This window comes from Hylobates moloch, unplaced genomic scaffold, assembly GCF_009828535.3.
Source record: "Hylobates moloch isolate HMO894 unplaced genomic scaffold, HMol_V3 SCAFFOLD_3, whole genome shotgun sequence".
Classification (NCBI taxonomy): domain Eukaryota; kingdom Metazoa; phylum Chordata; class Mammalia; order Primates; family Hylobatidae; genus Hylobates; species Hylobates moloch.
Window position 1 is genome coordinate 69212648 of NW_026652278.1, and position 21216 is coordinate 69233863.

A 21216-nucleotide genomic window follows, 5' to 3' on the forward strand; every position below is an offset into this window, starting at 1 on the left:
AGTAATTATTTTCTGCTTTGCAGGGCATACTACCTCTGTTGCAAGTGCTCAACTCTCCCTCTGTAGCTTGAAAACAGCTGTATGTAAAAAAATGGGTGTGGCTGTATTCCAATAAGACTCTATTTATAAAAATAGGCAGCTAGCCAGATTTGGCCCACAGGCCATATTTTAACAAGCCCAGGTCTAGATGTTAATGTAATGGGAATGTCGTATTAAGAGAATTATTTGATTAATAGGATATAATTCTTATTTCATAGAGACCATTCTCTCAGACTTTTTATTTTTAAAGAGTAGGCAAATGTAAAATATTATTTCACTGTCAGGATGTAATACCATGGGGAAAAGATTAAAATACTCGGGCACCAAACTGTTGTAGTAAATTATCTGAAATAGAGCCTTTGACTTCCCAATTAAGGAAGAAAATGGTGTCTGCAACACCTGTGACTGGGTTCTTTTAAGTCTTCAAAAGTTAGGGGCCTAGTAGGAGAGAGTCTCAAGGGCTTGTTAATTTTCTTTCTGATCAAATGGGCTAAATCATGCCTTTCATAGTAGAAGGTGGGCTGTGGACCCTTTACTATTTTATTTTTAAACATTTCTGTTGGCTAGGCATAATGGCCCATGCCTAAAATCCTAGGGTGAGGCAGAAGGATCCCTTGAGCCCAGGAGTTTGAGACTACCTTGGGCAACATAGCAAGACCACATCTCTACTAAAAAAAATTACTTTTTAAAAATTAAAAATAAATAAATAATTTTTTGGTGGTCCAGAAAGGGGCAGCTGCCATGCTTTGCAGGTTTCAGATCCCCATCTATCTTGGGTTGGGTTTCTATCTTGGTCTTAAGTTATCAGTATTCTAATATGGAGATAAGTCTGTCTTCACTTTGGAGACCTTTGTTAGTTCTTCCATGTCAGGCTTCAGCTAGTATAGTTTGTCTAATGCATTTATATAAAACTTGTTTCCAACAATGAAAAAGCAATTACAGGTTGGGATATGTAATTCAGGCCCATTACTACATAAAAGGATCAGCACAATGGTACTTTATCTGACTAGGGAAGTCTAAAATATTCTTGTTGGCCAGCTTGCTTTCACATAAGCACTGTTTGGGATCTTTTCTAAGTTGCAGAACATGAATTTCTTATTGGCCTATCCTACTAGCCACAGCTGTGAGCACAACAGAACTGACACATTCCTAGTAATTATACCTTATCTAGAGTGAACAGGGCCACCTTCCCAGCATAGTGACAGCTATAGCCCTTAATCTAATGCAGTGGTTCTCAAAGTGTAGACTCACTGGGGGTGCCCTTTCTGAGGCTCTTTCAAGGAATCTCTTCTATGAAGTCAAAACTACTTCACAGTAATTCAAATATATTATTTGCCTTTTTGACTCTCAATGACAGTAGAGTTTTCCAGAGACTACGTAATGTATGATATCACAACAGATTGAATACTGAAGAAAATACAAGAATCCAGCTGACTTCTGTTAACTGGATATTAAAGAGATTAGCAAAAACTTAAATGCCATACTCTTTACTAATATTTTTGTTTGGAATATACAGTTATTCTTATTAAAATATATTAAAATGTAGGTTTATTCAGAAATTTTTTGAGATCATTTTAATTTCTAATACAGTAAATATTAATAAATATGACTCACACAAAATCTATTTGGAGTCCTCAATTTTTTTTCTTTTTTTTCCTGGCTTACGTTTTTTGATGGACTCAATTTTTTTTTTTTTTTTTAATTTAAAAAGAGACAGGGTCTCACTATGTTGCCCAGGCTGGTTTCAAACTTCTGGGCTCAAGAAATCCTCCTGCCTTGGCTTCCCAAGGTACTAGTATTACAGGTATGAGCCAGTGCACCTGGCCTCAATAATTATTTAAGAGAAAAAGTTTGAGAACCCCTCCTCTAATGTAATACCCTTAGTTGCAATACTCTGATCTCATGGTTACTGATACCATCTTTACCATATTCCCTCTTATACAATATTTACTAAAATTCTCCCCAGAGATAACCCTTGTTAACAACTTAGTGATTACTTCTAGACATCTTTCTACTGAGTGCTTGCATTCACACATATTATATACTTTTACATTTATTGGATCATACTATGGTCTTTCCAAACTTATTCTCCTGAGTTTAATTTTTCTACCTGATCACTCTGTGAATTCTTATAAAATCTTAAGTTCTTTTTTTTTTTTAAGACAGGGTCTCACTCTGTCACTATCACCCAGGCTGGAGTGCAGTAGCGTGATCATAGCTCACTGCAGCCTCAAACTCCTGGGTTCAAAGGATCCTCTCACCTCAGCCTCCTAAGTAGCTAGGACTACAGGTGTGTGCCACCATACCTGGCTAATTTTTTTTGTTTTTAATAGAGACAGGCATCTCACTATGTTGCTCAGGCTGGTCTTAAATTCCTGGCCTCAGGCAATCCACCCACCTCAGCCTCCTAAAGTGCTAGGATTACAGGCATGACTCACCATGCTTAGCCTAAATCCTAAGGTCTTAAAATTGAAAGGGACAGAGTGATCATCTTATGTCATTCCCAACTCAAGTCAGAAACCCTCTCTAAAACATTCACAACCTGAGAGGTCCATTTAATTTGGTTTTATAAACCCTAAATTGTTAGAAACTTTTTCCTTCTCTTGAACATAAATTTGCCTTCTTGCTCACTTTTACCCATAGGTTCTAGTTCTACTTTGGGAAACTATATAGAATCATCTTATCTGTCTTCACTGGGCTTCATTGTGGGTATTTTCTTCTGTTCTATCTTCGAGTTCACTATTCTTTTTTAAGTTGTGTCTAAGCTTCTATTAAAACTATCCACTAAATGTTTACTTTCAATTTCCATTTAAACCTGTCTGCTGCATTCTAGTCCTCTGTTAAAATTCTCGATTTTATCTTTAACTCTTGATCAGTAAGCATAGTTATTTCAGAGTTTCTGTTTGTTAAGTTCAATATCTGGAACTGCTTTATTAAGCTGTAATTTCTGCTGGTTTTAATTTCCCGCTTGCCTCTTTATATTACTGTTTATTTTTTATTGTGAGTGATATGTTGTATTTGCAAAATTGCTTATAGAAATAATTTGAGGTATAGGATGATTCACGTTTGCTTTTGGCAGGCATGGGGACATTGGCACACTGTATTTATCTTAATCTAAGTTTAAAGTTTAGATGATTAGAGGCTAAGCTACAATCCCTTGTCTAGGTCTTTCTACTGCCTGTTCACACACCCTTAATCCTTTTGATTCCCACCCTGAGATAAGGAGATTTTAACTAGGCCCATTACTCTTGACAGACTGGGTTCCAGACTTTGTCCTCCTAGCATCAAACACCAGACTCTCTTCGCTGGGTTTCTATCATCCTCTGTATTATAGCCTGGTAATTCTTCATTCTTTTGTTAAGTCTTCAATGCCTTCAAACAGATTTTTAAAAAATATGTCCAGATGTTCTAATTCTTGATAAGACAGTTGGTCTGAATTACCTAGGCTGCCATTAGTACCTGCAACCTACTTAAATCCATATTAATATTTTTCTGTCCTTCTGGATTGCTTGGGAAACTGTTAAAGAGCAGGAATAACCCTGACCAGGCATCTGTACCACATTGAACCGGATGCTCTGTAAGAGCTCCTCTTGAAGGTTTAATCTGATATTAATCAGATAGGAAGTACAGTCCTTATGAACAGATTCAGCCTTCCCACAGGGATAAGTTCAGTTAAGAGGGGCAATGGATATGGTGTACAGTGGCTCCATTTTCCTTTATGTTTATATTCTAGTCTTGTAATAAAACTAATGCTCAGAATGAAAGGGCTCAATTTAGGATTTAAACCAAGTATAAACACAAAGTTAAAACAAGCTATTGTTCAAACTTTGACTTAAGTGAAAGAATTGTTTTTTTTATTTGTTTGTTTATTTTTGAGGCAGGGTCTTGCTCTGCTACCCAGGCTGGAGTTCAGGGATGCAATCATAGATCACTGTAACCTCGAAACTCCTGGGCTCGAGCAGTGCTCCTGCCTCAGGCTCCTGAGTAGCTAGGAGAATAAGTGCCACCATACCCAGCTAATTTTTTAATTTTTTTATAGAGATGGGGCTTTGTATGTTGCCCAAGCTGGCCTCACCTTCTGGCCTCAAGTGATCCTCTTGCCTTGGCCTCCCAAAAGTGCTGGAATTGCAGGCATGAGCCACCATACCCAGCCTGGTTTTATTTTAAAAAACACTTTTGCTGCCCATCTTTAAAACGTTAATTATATGTATGCACATTTTCTTTTATCTGGTGCTTCTCTACATTCCTTTAGCCCACGTCTTATCCAACTAGTCATGTGGGAGTTTGCTCTTTGGGGAGTTAAATATTTAATATTGACTTCTAGGTAGTACAGAGCAGCCCAACGTGTTTGACTTTTGTATTATTCCTTTGTTAGCACTAAGTTTTCTATATCAGCTTGTCTAGAATTTTTGTTTCAAAATTGTATTCTTCTAATTTATTTGCAGTTTTTCTCTAATTGTTTAATTGTCCATCCCCTACCCCCTGCCCCAAGGCAAATATACTGTCTTTTATCCATATGTGCCCATAAATTCTAAACTCAAAGATTTCTGGTTCTCCCTTATATTTATGGTATTTTTCTACTTCTCTGTTCAGTATATTTTTGCAAGTGTTTCAGTTTTCTTCAGTGTTTGAGTTCCCTAGTGTGTCATTTCATTTTCATGCATCAGAGTAATTCCTACCATTCTTATATGGAGTCTCTTACATGATGTTTTTTTATTAGTAAAGTGCAATATTGAACAACATTGAAGATTTTATTTCTTAATCTAAAACATAATATTTATTTAATAATGAGATGGAAATACAGGTTTTGCGAAAGGGAGAAAGGTGTTTCTCTAAATATTATACCTGTGTCAAAAAGCTGCAAGTGCTACTACCACTGTTTTGTGACTCCTGAATGATTTCTGCTTTCTTTATATTAATACTTACTCTAATAGTAATTGAACTCCCAAAAAGATCACAAAGTCCCCAATTGCTAGCTTTATAAATACATTGATGTGTACCTTGTTTGATGAGATAAAAGCTTCAGTAAGTGATATCCCCACCTGTGTGGTTAATTTCAAAATATTGCTTGTCTAATACATTGTTGTCAGTGACAACTGAACAAGAACTTTTAGAAGCAGTTGGCTATCCATTAATGGCAGATTTCAAGGCTATGCAAATTGTGCCAGTTCAGCCCTGCATTTTTTCGATATTATCATATCAATTGAGTCAGTTCAGAGTAGACAAAGGAAGGTTATGGGAACCACCTAGAGCATCATGCACCATTTAACATCAATGCAGCATACATGAACATCTGCAACTTCAATCTTATTAACAGAGGATAGAATGGAAGGCAGTAAACAGCTTTCTTCATCACTTAATTGCAAAATAGTATTTCCTAATGTTTGCATTGTTTATCAACAGGAACTTCATCAATAATTGTATAATTATGGTTGCCTAGATCACAGTGCCCTCATGCATCTTGTCACTTATTATAGAGTGGTCTGAATTTAATTTGAATTTGAACACATGATACAAGGATAATAGTACAAGTTCCTTGAAATGTGAGTTGCATAATACAAAAATTTTGTGTAGTAGGAGAATGGCAAGTTATGATTCTTCAGTCACTTTGGGGATTAACACAGGGAAAAGAAAGACTGAAAGGCAGTGAAAGATAAGGGGAAGCTACTAGTTAGATTCAAACATAGACCCATTGAACATGAGAGTAGGTTCTGTTCCTTAGAATTAATCGTGAGTAATTCAATGTTTGCTTTAGGCCCAAATTGAGCTGAATTAAAACAGGATTATTATGCTTAGGTCTTCCCTTCAGTCTCTGTAGTTAAAGAGAGAAAATGGCAGAAAACTACAAATATAGTGAGGAAAAAGCTATGGTGGCCAAAGTTAAAAATACCACATGCTGAGGAAAGCCTTGACATAGCTGCTCAGCCTTCACTGCTGTTGCTTTTGAAGCCTGATAATGCCACTACTCCTAATTAGCAAATGTTAGTATTACAGTAAGCAATCAAGTGCAGTCTTCAGGCTTTGTGGCAGCAGTTTCACAGTGCAAAATATTGACGAAAAAACGAAGGAAAACAATATAAGCTCAGCCACAGTTATTGGTGTGGTCAGTGGGAGTTGTCTCACAAGAGAGCAGGAAAAGGAAAATGTGAAAAACAGTGGGTGCATTTAAAGCATGTAAGACAAGAGCTGGCTAGTCTGAAAAGTTTGTCTATTTTAATCATGAAAATCTCGCGTTTTTACTTAAATCCATTTTATATTTAAGGAAAAATCTAAGGCTTGTTCATGAAATTACACTTGAAATATTTTAATTTGTGGTTAGAGTCTCCTCCCTATCCCAAATTAAAAGGTATCAAATTGTATATTGAGTGAGCTCCGTTTGTACTCAGCTCTTCCCAATTAATAAACACAGTCATTTCCTTAAAAAAAAAAAAGCTCTAGAGTTAGAATGTTTTCTCTCCCTAATTAGTCTGTATTTATGCCTTTAATAATTATCTGTTCATTTTCTAGCAGCAAATATTTGTTCTCAGATTAAATTGGAGAAGGAAGGAAAAAAAAGGATAGCTACCCACAGTATAGTATCCACAGATGATATAGAGTTATGTCCCTCTTGTATGGTTCTTGAGTATAATAGACATAACAGAAGCTTTCTTAATATGATAATTAATCTATTATTTTCTCTATTTGGGGGATGCTAAGAACTGGTTTACTAGAGGTAATAGTTTGGTCTTATTTATTTATGTTAAAATTATTTTTTTTAAAGGTAATTACGGCCTCTACTATAAACTTGAAAAAGCTGGTCTAACTCTGTGCCGAATGAGCAGGGAGATATTACTATATACATACATATAAGCATATATGCCTCTTATCTGAATACCTCAGGGAGCACACTTTTCTGAACCAGGGTTTTGTAATAAATGTGTGTACTACTAACTCTGACACATGTATAGTTCTCCTTTAAAGAACTTGTATGCAAACGTTATTCAGGAACGTCTTCTAGGAGCTATTTATCGAAACTGCTATGATAATAACTTTGTCCTAATGAGTTTGAGTCTCTGTTTAGGGAATAATCGATAAACTACAAATTAATGTTCCATAATTCACAATATAATGCACATATAATTATTTTGAGATGAGGCAAACCCTATGCATTTAATTTACAGCTATAATTAAGTAAGCTCATTTGATACTAATTAAGTAAACCTAAAAGGATCATAGGTTTGTGTATTTAATTATCAAGGTACAATCAGCAACGAATTTCTTGAGAAGCTTTCCTATCTTCAGTTCAACACCGATCTCAGCCCACACTACAATTTATCTTCTTGCATCTTCAATAGATTAAAATGCATTGTGAATTGTGGAGAATCTACTTGGTAAGTTAGCTTCTTTGTTTAAAAAGTATGTATATGTATATATATACACATATGTAGCCTTAAGAATACAGAAGTTCTATTATCTGGCAAAACTGTCCTTAAGAAGTGAAGGAGAAATTGAGACATTTCCAGATAAAAGATAAAGAGGTTTATTGCTAATAGACCTGTCCTACAAGAAATGCTAAAAGGGCATGCTTCAGGATTAAATGAAAGAATGCTAGACAGTAACTCAAAGCCATATGAAGAAATAAAGAACTCCTGTAAAGGTATCTACATAAGTAAATATAAAAACCAGTATTGCTGGTTTGTAACTCTTCTTTCATTCATGAAAGGAAAACGCCTAGGTCAGGCACGGTGGCTCATGCCTGTAATCCCAGCACTTTGGGAGGCCAAGGCAGGCAGATCATGAGGTCAAGAGATCAAGACCATCCTGGCCAAAATGGTGAAACCCCATCTCTACTAAAAATACAAAAACTAGCTGGGCGTGGTGGCACACACCTGTAGTCCCAGCTACTCGGGAGGCTGAGGCAAGAGAATCGCTTGAACCTGGGAGGCGGAGGTTGCAGTGAGCCGAGATCACACCACCGCACTCCAGCCTGGTGGCAAAGCAAGACTCCATCTCAAAAAAAAAAGAAGAAAAATGCCTAAAACAATAATTATATGTTAATGGAAAGATGTGTAAAATATGTAATTTATAACAACAACATAAAGAGGGGAACAGAGCTGTGTAAGAGCAAGGTTTTTTATACTGTCCAGGCTAAGTTGGTAACAATTCAAACTAGATTGTTATGAATTTAGGATTTTAATTGTAATTGCCATAGTAACCACTAAGAAAATAAGAAATAGGTCAGGGCGTGGTGGCTCACACCTATAATCCCAGCGCTTTGGGAGGCCAAGGCAGGCGGATCACGAGGTCAGGAGATCAAGACTATCCTGGCCAACATGATGAAACCCCGTCTCTACAAAAAATACAAAAATTAGCTGGGCGTGGTGGCATGCTGTCTGTAGTCCCAGCTACTCGGGAGGCTGAGGCAGGAGAATCACTTGAACCCCGGAGAGGGGGGCAGGAGAATCTCTTGAACCCGGGAGGTGGAGTTTGCAGTGAGTCAAGATTGCACTACTGCACTCCAGCCTGGATGACAGACTGAGACTCCATCTCAAAAAACAAAAAAAGAAATAAAATAAGAAACAATGAAGTTTTCTCTATTTTTGTTAAAGTAGTATATAAAAATTAGATTATTAGAAAATACACTTAATTGCTAACTTAGAAGTCTTTTAAATTCTACTGTCAGCCAGGCACAGTGTCTCACCCCTGTATTTCCAACACTTTAGAGGCCAAGGTGGGAGGCTCACTTAGGCCCAGAAGTTCAAGAACAGCCTCTCTAACATAGGGTGACCCTGTCTACAAAAAATTAAAACAATTAACCAGGTATGATGGCATGCACCTGTCATCCTAGGTACTCAGGAGGCTGAGGTGGGAGGACCGCTTGAGACTGAAAGATGGAGGCTGCAGTGAGTCTTGATTGCATCACTGTACTCCAACCTGGGCGACAGAGTGAGACTCTATATCCAAAAAAAAAAAACAAATTCTGTCAGTCAATCAACTAATATTTAAGTATTTAATATGGTAGGCTTCCTGCTAAGTTTCAACAATTGCCTCCATTTCTTCCCACTAAATTTTTTAATGTATAGTCAAGAAGGAAGAGCTATCTGATGTCTAGAGTGACATTCTAGTGCTGGGAAATGCTAGATAAGATGTTCACATTTTCAGATTTCCCAGCCACATTTAAGCTCAAAAAATATGAATGCTTGTCCCCATGACTTTCCTGAAGGTCTAAAAGATACTTCTGTCTCCATCCCTTCAAAACCAAGATACCTGATTGTGAGGAGTAGAAGACTCCTATATGGTCCAGTGTATGTTCTCTTCAATCTCAAAGCGTGTTTAGAGTATTGCCATTGCTATCAGAAATGTGAACTTTCCCCTCAGATCCTAGATTTTCAGATTAAGCTAATCAGAACATGGGCTTTCTACCTTCCTTATCAGAGGCCACTGTGGTAAAATATAGAAAGTAATTGTTGGCCAGGCACAGTGGCTTATGCCTGTAGTCCCAACACTCTGGGAGGCTGAGGCGGGCAGATCATTTGAGGTCAGGAGTTCGAGACCACCCTGGCCAACATGGTGAAACCCTGTCTCTACTAAAAATACAAAAATTAACTGGGTGTCGTGGCTGGCGTTTGTGGTCCCAGCTACTCAGGAAGCTGAGGCAGGAGAATCACTTGAACCCAGGAGGTGGAGGCTGCCCTCTCTACTGCACTCCAGCCTGGGCAACAGAGTGAGACTCTGTCTCAAAAAAAGTAATAATAATAATTGCTAATACCTAATGTTGCGCTTTACAGCTCACATAGAACATTTATATTATCTAAAATGAGGTATTAAAATAGATGAACAAACTGATATCTGGGCTGGGAGGGAGTTGTTGCTTCTTTTATTTCTTTGGGGTACTACTAGCACAGCTTGTCAGTACATTAAAAATAGAGACTTTTTGGCATTACTTTGTTTTTTCCAAGATTAACTAGCACAACACAAATTTCTTGTGCCTAGGTGTAACCAGTGTTGAGACTTCACATACCACACACAATTAATGACACCAACCTTGCAGTACTGACAGCGATATCATGCCCAGTTTGTATATGGTGTCTGGGTCATCTGAGGAAGTTAAAATAGTATTGTGATCTGTGAACAGGCCAAGTCTAGCAGGTGCCGTTTGCATAGACTAGGATATAAATAGTATCCTCTAAAGCTATATGATGTAATGTCCCTAAAATGAATCATCTCCCATCTTCTTTCATTCTCAGAAATAAAAATACTGATTCTTGTATCGTTTGATATTGTTTGATGGAAAACTATTAGTTGTTCAACACAACTAGCAAAGTATAAAGACTTGACACCTAATGGCTTCTGTTTTCTCTGAGAGTTAGAATTAGTGTGTAGCTTAAGAAGAGCTGTAGGCATTTAGAATGATATTTGGGGTGGCGGGGGGGAAATGGAGGCATCAGCTAGGGATAGTTTAGAACCAGTTCTGAGTGGAATTGCCAAAATTAGGTATAGTATTGGATAACAAATATGGCCTATTTTGACACAGGGTCTTGATTTTTTTTTTTAATAGGCTTGTGCCATTCTTCTTAATCTAATAGGCATTGGCAATCCCGAATTACGGAGAATGGGTTTGTCTACTGACATCCCAAACATAGGAAGAATGTTTCCTTCTTTAACATTTTTTGATAGACACTTGAGTCAAATGAAGAAATCCCAGATGAAAATTTCAGAAAGGACATTCTACTCTCTTGTTTGGAAAATTGTCCCTTTCAGCTAGTTGTAAGCCAAAGGAGAAAACGTAAGGGGTTGTATTATGCAGCTACATTTTTGAACCGATAACAGTTACCCTTCCCCGTCCTTTCCTGCCTAAACAGATCCTGATGCGCAAACCAACATTTCTTTCTTTTTTTATCACTGTTGATGAAGGTTGTTTAAAACAGAATCAGTGATATGTTAGCAAATGTTTTATGACTGGCTTTCAGGAAAAAAGAACATAGATTCGTAGCAATTGTGTCATGGTTTAAATACTCCCACCATCAATGTGAGATCATTGAATGTAGATTTGAGAAGAGCTTTGTATATGCAGAATTAATTCTCATTAGCCAATCTGAGCAGGCTCCAGCACACCACTGACAGTTAAAAGAGGTGGATGACTGATGTGAGTAACTACATGAATGAATGAATGTCAAAAACATTATGCTAAAAAAATGTGCTGAGGTAAGAAGCCAGATATAAAAGAACATATACTGTATGATTACATTTATTTGAATTTAGAACAGGCAATCTTAATTAACAGTGATAGAAATCAGATCAGTAGCTTTTTGGTTTTTCTTTTATTGAGAAGGAATTTGGCGATGAAGGAACTTTTTTTTTTTTTTTTTTGAGACAGAGTCTAGATCTTGAGATCTTGTCACTATGCTAGTAGCGCCATCTTGGCTCACTGCAACCTCTGCCTCCTCGGTTCAAGTAATTCTCCTGCCTCAGCCTCCCGAGTACCTGGGATTACAGGTGCTCACCACCACGACCAACTAATATTTTTGTATTTTTAGTGGAGACAGGGTTTCACCATGTTGGCTAGGCTGGTCTCGAACTCCTGACCTCAGGTGATCCACCAACCTTGGCCTCCCAAAGTGCTGAGATAACAGGTATGAGCCAGCACACCTGGCCAGGAACTTTCTTAGATGAAAATATTCAGAGCAGCATTACCCAATAGAACTTTCTACAGAGCTATCAACATAACAATTGTATTTTCAATCTCTGCTTAGGAAAAATAAAAAACCAAACAGCAATTTAAAGATAGCCTAGTAGGTCAGGTGTGGTGGCCCATACCTGTAATACCAGCATTTTGGGAGGCCAAGGTGGGCAGATCACTTGAGGTCAGGAGTTCGAGACCAGCCTGGCCAACATGGTGAAACTCCGTCTCTACTCAAAATACAAAAATTAGCTGGCTGTAGTGGTGGGCACCTATAATCCAAGCTACTTGGGAGGCTGAGGCAGGAGAATCACTTGAACCTGGGAGGCAGAGGTTGCAGTGAACTGAGATCACGCCACTGCACTCCAGCCTGGGCGATAGAGCGAGACTTAGTCTCAAAAAGAAAAAAAAAAGCCTAATAGTACGATGGAACCCGGTATGCTAGTATATATTTAACAGTCAGCTCATAGCAAACCAAGTCCTAGTTTATTGTGTTTTCTAATTTCCATGGTGTAAATACTCTCACCATGACTCACCATTCAAACTACCAAGATGAAGACATTGAATGGTGAGTTGGGAAGAGAAATGTACGATCAATTCATAAGCTGGTGTGAACTCAGTTTCTGAACTGCTTCTACCAATCACTATTATTGAGGGACTTAATTGTCTTAGTTTAGTTCTTTAGATTATTCCAATCTTTCCCAGAGCTATGTCTTTGCCCAGAGACTTTATTGAACCTCAGATATGTCTGGCTAGGCTGTAGCTCAACTTTGGATCCTTTAGCAGGAGGAAGAACATGAGGGCTGAGTGTGGTGGCTCACGCCTGTAATCCTAGCACTTTGGGAGGCCGAGGTGGGCAGATCACTTGAGGTCAGGAGTTCAAGACCAGCCTGGCCAACATGATGAAACCCTATCTCTACTAAAAGTACAAAAACTAGTTGGGCATGGTGGTGGGCACTTTTAATCCCAGCTGCACGGGAGGGTAAAGCAGGAGAATTGCTTGAACCCAGGAGGCAGAGATTGTAGTGAGCCGAGATCATGCCAGTGCTGTCCAGCCTGGGTGACAGAGCAAGACTCCATCCCCCCAAAAATAAAAATAATAATAATAAGGAATAACATGCATATGATCCTTAAAGTATTTCTGCAACTTTTTTTTCCCCTGGTGCTGCAGCTTCTATTCATAAAGAATGGTGAGGAATACAACCAAGCTTTAAAATCAGTGTACTTGAGAGGTTTTGTTGTTGTTGTTTTTACAGGTAATTAACCATATGTTACACATTTTAATCTGCTTTTAAGTGCAAGAGAGATTGGCAAATGACTCAATAAAGAAAAGACTTCTGCTTAAATTGGATAAAATGGTTGTTTACTGGTGTTTATTGCTGTATTCCAAGTAGACAAGTAATCTGTGAATCCAGTTTAGTTTATTGGACAATAAATAGTACTCAGAACTTTTATCAGTGTTTGATTGTCAGGATGCCCATTGAAATTGACTTCATACTTTAGGGAACTTTAATTTTATTGTACAGTATATGCTGTTAAAAAAAAAAAAATCCTTGTCTTTCAGTATAAACCTATGACATTGCGTTGTGGCATTATCATCCCTGAAATGCTTTCTTGCTCTAAGATTTCTTCTATGCCATAAAGAAAAAAGGAACTTTTGGTTCCTTCATATCTAATGCAGGTTTTTTTTTTTGTAAACTCTAAATATTTTCCATTGCCACCATCAACAATTCAAATAACAATCTTACTGATGGAAAGTCCATTATTAGAAATAGCTGCTTCTTCAAAAATAAAGAACTTTGTATGTACATATCCATTTTGAAAATCTTGACCGTTGTGCTCAGAAGGAGAGATATGATTTTAAGAAGGGTCACATTTAGCATACCAATAATGTTCTACTCCTGCAATAATTGGGACCAGGCCACTAAAAAGAAAGCAACTGATGTTTGGCCTTTCAGTATTTTCTATAACTATGATGCCTTTGTCCAAATTATCTAATAAATGCTTCTTCCTATTCTCCCAGCCCTAAGTGTCCATGATCTCTTTATAAAGAAGAATCATATACATACAGATATTACTTGAATTTATATGGCATCCTCATGAGGTGAATCCCACCTATGTCACTAGGATTCATTTGATTGCCCTGGTTTGATCCAATTCAAGTATTAATTCAGGCCAGGTGCAATAGCACATGCCTCTAATCCCAGAACTTTGGGAGGCCGAGGTGGGCGGATCACTTGAGTTCTGGAGTTCGAGGCCAGCCTGGCCAACATGCGGAAACCCCCGTCTCTACTAAAAATACAAAAATTAGCTGGGTGTGGTGGCAGGCGCCTGTAGTTCCAGCAACTTGGGAGGCTGAGGCAGGAGGATTGCTTGGACCCGGGAGGCAGAGGTTGCAGTGAGTAAGCCAAGATTGCGCCACTGCACTCCAGCCTGGGTGACAAGAGTGAGACCCTGTCTCAATAGAAAAGAAAAAAAGGCCAATATGGGCCCAGGCCCTGCCATTCAGACTTCCGCTTGTAGAGACCAAGGACTGGCGGCAGGTTAGTTGCCGGTGAAGTCATGACAAGTGGTGTGGAGCCGCACCTGGGCAACATGTCGGAAGGAAATGTGGTGAGCAAACCCAGCACTCTGCAAGGGCCCCAACCCCTCTGACTGGGGCCCAGGAGCTCAACAGGCAGCAACCGGCACCCCTTCAGCCTGGGCCGCCTTCCCTTCATCCGCTCTGGGAACCTTACCCTGGGGGTTGAGGTTGGGGGTCAAGAAGAAAACCTTCACCCCAAATATCATCAGTCAGAAGAACTCAAGGAAGAAGTAACCATCAAGAAGGAGAAACATGAAAGGGACAGAGATGGACAGAGAGAGGTGCATGGACAGGGATGAGGCCACCCAGAAGTGATCCAGTCCCACTCCATCTTTGAGAAGGGCCCAGCTGAAATGATGAAGAAAAGAGGAACTGGAGTAAGAAAGTGAATGTGTCAGACATGGGACCTTCTCATATCATCAACATCAAAAAAGAGAAGAAAGAGTTGGACAAACACACGAAACATCTCACCATGCTGGAGAAGGACGATTTCATCGATGACCCTGGGCTAAGGAATGACACTCGAAACATGCCTGTGCAGCTGCCACTGGCTCACTCATGGTGGCTTTTTAAGGAAGAAAATGATGAACCAGATGTTAAACCTTGGCTGGCTGGCCCCAAGGAAGAGGTGGATGTACCTACTGTGAAACTGAAAGAGGAGCTACAAGATGAGGAGGAGGAGGCCAAGTTGAAGGCTCCTTCCAGAGCAGCCAGGAAGACCCCCGGGGCCTCCCGAAGGACATACCCGTGGCAGAGCTGCCCAGGGAGCTGAGCCTCACCAAGGAGGAGGAATTGCTGTTCCTCCAGTTGCCAGACACCCTCCCTGGCCACCCACCTACCCAGGACATGAAGCCCATCAAGGCAGAGGTACAGGGCAAGGACGGACAGGTGGTACTCATCAAGCAGGAGAACGACCAGGAAGCCAGGCTGGCAGAGAATGCTTCTACCCTAGCTGACCTGACAGAGAGTCAAGTTGGCAAGCTGCCCATCTGCAAGTCCGAAAGGGTGCAACTCCTCCTGAGCAAGGTGACTCTGGTCGTGACCATGGGAACCGCCTGCTCTTTCCTGCAGGAGCTGGTGTCTGTGGGCCTTGGAGAGAGTAGGACCAGGGAGATGATAGACCTGGGACATATGAAGCACAAACTTCTGTGTTCCCCCGATTTTGAATCCCTCTTGGATCACAAACACTGGTAAAATAATCAGATGGAGGAGGATGGCGGCTGCTGTCTGTTCCAGACATTTTGTTCTCGAATCTCTGCAACCCGGGAGAGGCCAGTTGAGCCCACCCACTCCAGCCTTTGGCAGCCATTGTCCCAGTTTCCCCCAGGGCCCTCAGGGCTTCCTCCCACAGCAGCTGTGAATGGCACAGTGACCTTCCCACAGTGTGAAGATGGTACATCCTTGCTGCTAGGGACTTTTCCATGCTATTTATTTTTGTATTTATGTCTTAATCTCTTCAACTGATTGCATCCTTCCAAGGGAGGAGGGAGTATCTATGGGAAGGTGCAGGCTTTTGGTGGCTGTTGGGCCGTCAGGCAGCAAGTGTGAGGACTGCAGCTTTTGCTGGTGCTCCCTTCTTCCTCCCAGAGGCAGCGTAGGAGAGAGAGCAAGGATTGAGTCTGAGACTTAAGCATGGGGTCCCAGCTCATCAGTTCCTGGTTCTGTATCCTTGGACAAACTGCCTAACCTTTCTGAGCCTCCTGTTCCTCATCTGACAAAAATGGGGATGATACCTACTTCACAGGGTTGACGTGAGGATTATATGGGATATTATAGATGAAAACTCCTTGCACAAGGCCAGAACCAGTAGCCACTCAATAAATGTTAATTTCCTTTTAAGTAAATAAATAAATAAATGTTAATTCAAAGTCCCACATGAGAGCGTTCTATGTTTTGTGGGTTTTGTTTTGTTTTGTTTTAGAGACAGGGTCTCATTCTTTCACTTAGGCTGGGGTGCAGTGGCACAATCACAGCTCACTGCATCCTCAAATTCCTGGACTCAAAGGATCCTCCTGCCTCAGCCTCCTGAGTAGCTGGAGCTATAGATGTGTGCTACCATAGCTAGCTAATTTTTTTTTAAATCTGTAGACTGCCTCTGTGGACAGTTTTTCAAATTTTTTATAGAAACGGGGCCATGCTTTGTTGCCCAAGCTGGTCTTGAGCTCCTGGCCTCGAGTGTTCCTCCCACCTTGGCTGAGACGACAGGTGTGAGCCACTGCACCTGGTCAGCCTTCTATCTTTAAACAGGATCTCAATCTAGATTCATCAACTCATAAATATGTCCTCATTTTAAAATGATGGAATGAGGGAAAGTGAAAGCACCAATCAAATCATATTTTCATTATTTCCAGAATGTGTTCAGCACAGTTAGGTCTGGAAAGGTTTTTGGGAAAGGTTGTGCAAGGTTGAATTTATTCTCTATTGAAATAGCACCCCTAAATTTCAAGCAATTGTATGATTTACTTTTATACAAGCGTCAGAAATGCTAAATTATTAAATCCCAATGGCAGGATCACTGACAACTAGAAACTTGAGTTTATTTGCTTCTGTGGTTTACTAAACTAAGCTAAAGAAATATAGTACAGTTATTTACTACTTAAGATCAACCAGAAAATGTATAGTGAGTTCATACTGTACTAGATTCTGGGAGATAATCAAATGTAAAACATACACCAGTCTCAAGGAACTTAAAATCTAGTAAGAATAATCATTATATTCAGCAATAATTGTTAATTGAGCACCTACTCGGTACTAGATACAGTACTAAGAGCTGGGAATAAGATTAAGTCATAATTCCTACCTATAAGGAACTCAAAGTTTAGTTGAGAAGACATTTGTAAAGAAGTGATTGTAACTGTGATAGATACCTTCTTGGAAGTATGTGAAGGTTATAAGTGATGGCATAAAAGAGAATAATCAGTTCTGCTTGGAGGCCAAGGACTATAGCCAAGAAGACATGCCTTATTTGGAACTAAGAGTGAAAAACAATTTGAAATGTAGACTTGATACATACACAAGAATAAAAGATCATGGCACATTTGGGACATCATGAGTATGACCAAAGAGTAACTGACTAAAGTTACTCTTTTGGTCAGGGAAAGATAAAGTTTGAACAATAGGCTGGATTCATATCCTAGAGTTAACAGTTTATTCAATAGAGATTCATTGAAGAGTTTTTAACAGGGGAATAACATCAGATTTGTATTCATGAAAAATTACTCCATTTATTCATCATGTGTTTATTGAGCCCCTATAATATACCAGGCATAGTTCTGGATGCTAGCAATCATCAGAAAAAAATATTGCCTTTTCTATAGCTCCTCTTACCTAGGCAGCCAAGTTTTGTGCCCTGAGCCCTATCTCCTTTCCTGTGCTCAGCTGAGTGAATCAGGCTTAGGAACCTAACCAAAGGTAGACAGTCCATAGATGGTCAGTGAGCTATGAGCTGAAACAGCAGAGGAAACCAGTTTTTTGTTTGTCTGTTTGTTTTTGATGTAGGATCTCCCTCTGTCACCCAGGCTGGAGTGCAGTGGTGCTATCATGGCTTACTGCAGCCCCAGCCTCCTGGGCTCAAGCAATCCACCCACCTTAGTTAGCCTCCCAAGTAACTGGGACTACAGGCACGCACCCCCATGCCCGGCTGGCTTTTAAATTTTTTTTATAGAGACAGCCTGTTGTGCAGGCTGCTCTCAAACTCCTGGGCTCAAGTGATTCTCCTGTCTCAGCCTCCCAAGGCTCTGGGATTACAGGCATGAACCACCATGCCTGGCTGGAAACCAGTTCGTCAGATAAGAGAGTGCAGCATATAACATTTAAAGAAGTAGACACCAGGTTGAAATGAACAGCTTTATAGTAAGATTAAAGTGATATGCTTCATTTAGTGAACCTATTAAAAATAACAGAAACCTTGTTAATTCATTATACACACACACACATATATACACACACACATACATATATATGTATATATATATAGTCAGGTGCAGTGGCCCACACTTGTAATCCCAGTACTTCAGGAAGCTGATGTGGGAGGATCACTTGAGCCTAGAAGTTTGAAACCAGACTAGGCAATATAGGGAGGCCCATCTCTATAAAAAAAGTAAAAATAAATTAGCTGGGTATGGTGGCGCATGCCTGTGGTCCCAGCTACTTGGGAGGCTGAGGCAGGAAGATCACTTCAGCCCAGAGCTCAAGGCTGCAGTGAGCTGTGATGGCACCACTGCACCCCAGCCTGGGTGACACAGATCCTGTCTCTAAAAAATTTCTTAAATGCAGTCACACACACTAAACAAAGGGGAAATAAGGTTTTAGAGCAGTAATTCCATCTAACATTGTTTTCTTGGTCATTTTTCCATGGAAAACTATTTTTGTATTCGAAGTCAACACTCATTCTCTTATATGTTTACATTCAGAACTGAAGACCTTAACTGGAATTAACTTGAAACATTTGTTGAAAATCAGATGCAAACATGAACAAACTAAGAGATTTTTACTACAAACAATGATGTAGAGGCAGGTAGTCTGCAAGGTCAGAACCATGCCTTCAGAAGCAGCAATTTTAAGTGAGACCTGAATCTCCTATACTCAAAGGTCTTGCATTAGTCAGGATTCTCTAGAGGGATAGAACTAATAGGATAGATATATATCTATATAAATGGGAGTTTATTAAGTAGTATTAACTCAAACAATCACAAGGTCCCACAATAGACCATCTGCAAGCTAGGAGCAAGGAAGACAGTCCGAGTCTCAAAGCTGAAGAACTTGGAGTCCGACGTTCCAGGGCAGGAAGCATCCAGCACAGGAGAAAGATGTAGGCTGGGAGGGTAAGCCAGTCTGGGCTTCTCATGTTTTTCTGCCTGCTTTATATTCTCTGGCAGCTGATTAGATGGTGCGCACCAAGATTAAGGGTGGGTCTGCCTTCCGCAGCCCACTGACTTTGGCAACACCCTCACAGACACACCCAGGATCAATACTTTGCATCCTTCGATCCAATCAAGTTGACACTCAGTATTAACCATCACAAGTTTCATTTCAAGATTAATAATATCCTTGTCCATTTAATCATAAAAAAGAATGCTTATTATGTGCCAACTTTTAGTCTAAGTGCTTTATATGTATTAACTAGTTTACTCCTCACAAAAATCCTATAAGTACCTACAAATGCTATTATTGTTCCTTTTTTCTTTCTTTCTGAGACAACATCTGGCTCTATCACCCAGGCTGGAGTGCAGCAGCACGATCTCTGCTCACTGCAATTTCCGCCTCCTGGACTCAAACCATCCTCCCACCTCAGCCTCCCCAGTAGCTGGAGCTACAGAAATGCACCACCACACCTGGCTAGTTTTTTTGTATTTTTTGTAGAGATGGGGTTTCGCCATGCTACCCATGCTGGTCTCAAACTTATTAGCTGAAACGATCTGCCCATCTCAGCCTCCCAAAATGCTGGGATTACAGACATGAGCCACCGTGTCTAGCCTCCTATTTTAAATATGAGAAAATTGGCCTGGCACAGTGGCTCATGCCTGTAATCCCAACACTTTGGGAGGCCGAGTTGGGAGGATTACTTAAGCCTAGGAGTTTGAGACCAGCCTGGGCAACATGGCGAAAACTCTTCTCTACAAAAAATACATGGTGGCATGCACCTGTAATCCCAGCTACCTGGGAGTCTGAGATAGGAGGATCACTTGAGCCAGGGAAGTTGAGGCTGCACTGAGCCGAGATTGCACCACTGCACTCCAGCCAGGGTGACAAAGTGAGACCCTGTCTCAAAAAAAAAGAGGCCGGGCGCAGTGGCTCATGCCTGTAATCCCAGCACTTTGGGAGGCCGAGGCGGGTGGATCATGAGGTCAGGAGTTCGAGACCAGCCTGGCCAATATGGTGAAACCCCATCCCTACTAAAAATACAAAAATTAGCTGGCTGTGGTGGCGCGCACCTGCAGTCCCAGCTACTCAGGAGGCTGAGGCAGAAGAATCGCTTGAACTCGGGAGGTGGAGGTTGCAGTGAGCTGAGATTGTGCCACTGCACTCCAGCCTGGGTGACAGAGTGAGACTCCGTCTCAAAGAAAAAAAAAAAGGAAAATTTAATTTGATTACCAGATTGTAAATGGCAAATCTGTAATGTGAACCCAAGCAGTCTGACTTATACACTTAACCACAGTTATACTCCCTCTACTCTCTATGGAGAATATATCAACTTAATTTAGTCAAATTTGGTTATCAGTACCAGGCTTAAGGGAATTTAAATGTCAGTTAACTGCTGTATAACAGTGAATCAAAATCTATTTATTCCATGATCACCTTTTTTTCAGAAAAATAGTAGCAAGATTACTTGAATGACAACTTTGGGATCATATTTTACTACTTCTCTTAAATTCATTTGTCCCAAATTCCTGCCTTTGCCATGGGACTCTAGGCAGTTGACAAACTCTGTGAGCCTCAATGTCATCATTTATAAAATAAGGTTAGTGATACCTTACTCATGTGAGAATTAGATGAGATAAAGTATACAAAGCATTTGATGCAGTGCTTTTTCACTCAGATAACTACCATTGCATTCCATTGCCTGATGTATCGAATCCAAACTTTTGCCTGGCTTTCAAAGTCTCCCTAGAAATGGCCAGATCCCACCTATCTTGATTTATTTCTTGCCTTACTTGATATATAAACTTTCTTCTGTCTCTATTCCTCTTGGGACATACACACCTTTCTTTTCCTCTCTTCTTCATTATCCACATCTTTAAGACCTAGTTTAAGTTCAGTCTTCTGCATGAAAGCATCTCAAGTTAAACTCATATTGTTCCTTCCCTTTTTTGAACTCCTGTTGCAGTTATAATAGATATTACATTGTGTGATATTTCACAAATTCTTTGATATATGCTAGGTTTCTCTTTCCATCTAGATTCTAAGCTCCTTGAGAAGATAGATCATGTCTTAA

At 40.0% G+C, this 21216-nt stretch overlaps 1 protein-coding gene and 1 pseudogene across 4 annotated transcripts in view; both read left to right on the forward strand.

Annotated features, from left to right (window-relative positions):
• ADK (adenosine kinase) overlaps positions 1-21216 on the forward strand; it is a 584474-nt gene that overhangs the window by 515429 nt on the left and 47829 nt on the right. The gene's annotated exons all lie outside the window — the stretch shown is intronic.
• LOC116478204 (DNA-directed RNA polymerase III subunit RPC4-like) lies at positions 14294-15476 on the forward strand (annotated as a pseudogene).